The sequence below is a fragment of the Trichechus manatus genome, unplaced genomic scaffold (genome assembly GCF_000243295.1).
Source record: "Trichechus manatus latirostris isolate Lorelei unplaced genomic scaffold, TriManLat1.0 scaffold00024, whole genome shotgun sequence".
Classification (NCBI taxonomy): domain Eukaryota; kingdom Metazoa; phylum Chordata; class Mammalia; order Sirenia; family Trichechidae; genus Trichechus; species Trichechus manatus.
This window is the reverse complement of record NW_004443960.1, coordinates 17,461,153-17,465,105: the sequence shown is the minus strand read 5'-3', so window position 1 is coordinate 17,465,105 and position 3,953 is coordinate 17,461,153. Positions and strand designations below refer to the sequence as shown.

At 45.4% G+C, this 3,953-nt stretch overlaps 1 protein-coding gene across 1 annotated transcript in view; it reads right to left on the bottom strand.

Moving 5' to 3' along the window:
• Positions 1-3,953, bottom strand: part of VPS35L (VPS35 endosomal protein sorting factor like) — a 144,172-nt gene that overhangs the window by 31,922 nt on the left and 108,297 nt on the right. The window lies entirely within an intron of this gene.

Below are 3,953 nucleotides of genomic sequence, written 5' to 3'. Positions count from 1 at the left end.
AGTCTCCCCAAACACCCTCTGTATACAGTAAAAGTCAGCAAGGTGGAACGGTGACCTCCAGGGGAGTTCATCTTTTTGTGTCCTTGTCTTTGGCAACACAGAACATGATTCAGTGCATGAATCATAAGAGACAGCCAAGAAGTGATAACCCAGACCGCCTTCAGAGATGGTGCGTTGTTTTTTAAATAATGCATTAGGTCAGTGCTAATGGAAATCTTTACTACTTGTCAGAGTCATAATCTCCCAGGGCTAGGCAAGACCTCAAAGATAATTCACTCCACTCCCAGACCTTCAGTGCATCACACGCCCTGCACCCCCACCCCCCGCAATAACTCAGACCGACAGCTGTTCTAGTCCAGGATTCCTAAGAAAGGAAATATCACCATTGCTTAAGACAAAATGTTCCAAAGGGTTGAAGACTCCCAGCACTTGAATGTACTTTCTTAAAGAAGGGTTCTGACTACAAGAATTATTCCCACTCTATCAAGGTTTATAAACCACTGATAAATATCTTTACCACTCTATGACATTTTCTGTCACTGTAAGTTAACCCAAAAGTCAGCGATTTGAACCCATCAGCTGCTCCACAGGAGAACAATATTACAGTCTGCTTCCGGAAAGACTACCGTCTTGGAAACCCTATGGGGCAGTTCTACTCTGTCCTATAGTGTTGCTATGAGTTGGAATCAACTCAATGGCAACGGGTTCAACAGGTAAGTGTAGGTTTGGAATGACAACATTGATTTGATGGAAACTACTGTATAAAATCCAACATTAGGACATATCCTACTACTGCAAACTTTGTCTACAATTAAGATGTGCTGTTACCAGAGATGGTGTGCCTCTGGGTCAAGACTCATGGTCCAAATAGATGTAATGGTAATTAAAAAAAAAGGCAAGCTATCATAGAGATTCAATACTATTTATGACTAAATTGTGTTTTTATAATAGAACTTGTTACTACAGGAGTAAAGTTTGAGGATTTAAGGGCTATTCGTTCAGTTACATATATAGACAGCAAGATTTGAAGAAATATGAATACCTAGGGACAATTAAATACCTTATTCATGAAGGCTTAATTGTTACCAATTACAGCTTAATCTAACCTGGATTTTGTCACCTGGTTTATGCATAATGCCCTTTAAACTGACTCTAAATATCCACACTTGATGTGAAAAGTCCACTCGGGACACAGTAATTATTTCTCAGTTTCGGCAGTAGCATCAGGTTGTTGTTGCTAGGTTCCATCGATTCAATTCCGACTCACAGCAACCCCACGCACAACAAAACGAAACACTGCCTGGTCCTGTGCCATCCTCACAACATTTGCTATGTTTGAGCCCACTGCTGCAGCCACTGTGTCAGTCCATCTCATTGAGCATCTTCCTCTTTTTGCTAACCCTCTATTTTACCAAGCATGATGTCTTTCTCCAGGGACTGGTCCCTCCTGATGACATGTCCAAGGTACATGAGACAAAGTCTCACCATCCTTGCTTCTAAGGAGCTTTCTGGCGGTACTTCTTCCAAGACAGATTTGTCCGTTCTTCTGGCAGCCCATGGTATATTCAATATTCTTCGCCAACACCATAATTCGAATGCATCAGTTCTTCTTTGGTCTTCCTTATTCATTGTCCAGCTCTCTCTGTGAATATTCAGGTCTCTGTGAACATTAGTCTGGGATTTCCCTAAACACAAAGCGTTTGGTTTTCTTTATCTTAATTCTGGCTCTCTGTTTCCTAAACAAGTTTATTTAATGTTAAATTTATAGTAATTAGTCTCTAGCAACCACACTCACCCAGAATTAGAAATAAAACCTTGTACTGGGGTTTGGAGTCCTTGGGTGGTACAAACTGCTAATACGTTCAGTTGCTAACCAAAAGGTTGGCAGTGTGAGTCCACCCAGAGACACCTCAGAAGAAAGGCCTGATGATCTGCTTCTGAAAGGTCACGGCCTTAGAAACCCTACGGTGCACAGTCTACTCTGCATACATGGGGTTGCTGTGAGTCAGAATGGACTGGACAGTATAACAACAGGACAGGTGAGAAGCATATGACCAAACACAAACAATCAATTTGCAAGTCCTTTGTTTCTTCTAAATACTCTGGGGTGATGGGTGGCTTTCCACCAAATCCCCAGTCTGCAGGCGGTACCAGGGTACACAAAGGGGCAGAACCCTGAACCTCCTGCAATCAGCCTCCGTCAGCACCCCATGCTGGCCTGCCTGAGGGTTCAACAGGAGTTTACTTGTCAGGTTGGAACCAGTCCTGGCAAAGCCATAGCCTGATAAAGGAAGATACAACCAAGGCTGGATTAAGGGAGGAAAAAAAAATGAGTCATGGAGGGAGATGTTTTATAAAGAGTTGAAAGGGAGGAAGTTTAGGGAGGCAAACAAAAGTGGCCCATTTCCACAAGCTTCATTTACTTTATATTTAGCTTTCCCATTCTCGGTAACTGAATGTATTATTTATTTTGGCCAGCAACTGCTGCGTGTGGCTTTAAGAACAACAATAATAGGCTTTTAGGGTTCAGCACCACAACATTTAAAGACTCAAATAAAAATCATCAGATAAATTATTCAACACGAAGCAGACACCACATTCCTGCTCCCCTGTGGTACCTTAAAGTGGCAGATGAGGTGGACGAGGAGCCCAGATTTCTAACGCCAAGGGCGCCGCCTTTAACAGCCTGCTTGCACAGTGCATCCTTGCACAGCGTCTGGGGCTGTTCTCATACTGCTCACCCTCAGTGTGGACTGAGGGCAGCACATCACGGAAAAAGCCACATGTAGTGGGTAGTGCCAGTCAGGGCTCACACCTGGTCTGGCTTAACTCTGCAAGAGATTTCAGACAGTTATGCTTAGATTTTCTCTACAGCAGAGGGCTAAGGAGGGCTGTCTGGCTGGAAGAGGAGGTGTGCAGCTGTATTCTGCACAATGCTTGGCACGAGCTGGAGAAAACATCAAGTGTCCTTATCAAAGAAAGAGGGTGGCGGTGGTGGATTCTAGGGTGGCACATGTGCCCAAAGCCCTGTCCTGGTGCCACTGCTCATTTGGAAAGCTCCTTCCTAAATATCAGCATCTCAGCTGAGAGAAGACCCAGTTGCTGAGGCAGGGCGGGCATCTGAGGTGATGAGGTGTGGCTGCTCCACACAGCACTGGCTTGGTGGGCCCCAGATGCTTGGGTAAGGGAAGGGTTGAGACCCTCAAATGAAAGCTGAGGAGACTGACAGGGACGCTGTCAGAATGGAAATGCCCGCACCCAGCTCTGCTCCAGTACTGCCAAGGAGACCCAGTGGGAGTGAGAAGTCTTAGCAGCCTCGGGTGTACCCCACCAGTTGTTTGTCAGCTGCCATTGAGGAGCTCTCCGACTCATGGTGACTCCATGCACAACAGGCCGAAACGCTGCCCAGTCCGGTACCATCCCTGTGATGGGTTACAGATCAGACCTTTGTGATCCACAGGGTTTTCACTGGGTGATTTTCAGAAGTAGATCACCAGGCCTTTCTTCCTACTCCAGTTCAGTCTGGAAGTTCTGCTGAAACCTGTTCAGCATCATAGCAACATGCAAGCCTCCACAGACAGATGGGTGGCAGCTGTGCTTGAGGAGCACTGGCTGGGAATCAAACCTCGGTCTTCCATGCTGAAGGCGAGAATTCTACCACTGAACAACACTGCCTTTGTGTCCCTGAGGATGGAAGAGCAAAAGCCCAACAGTTTACTCCAGAGAGTGGGCTGCTGCAGCCTGGGCTGGTTTACTGTTTTTTGAAAGCTGCTGAAACTTTCTGTTTTCTCTGCCTAGAAATGCCCTCCCTCTGCTCTTGCTCTGACTTGATGATACCTTTTAGGTCTCAGCTTAAATGTCATTTTCTCAAAGAAGTCTTTTCTGACCTTGACCCCTCACCCAATCTAAAAAAATCAGTCCTCTTGTTACTCTTCTCTTAGAACCCAGTTCTT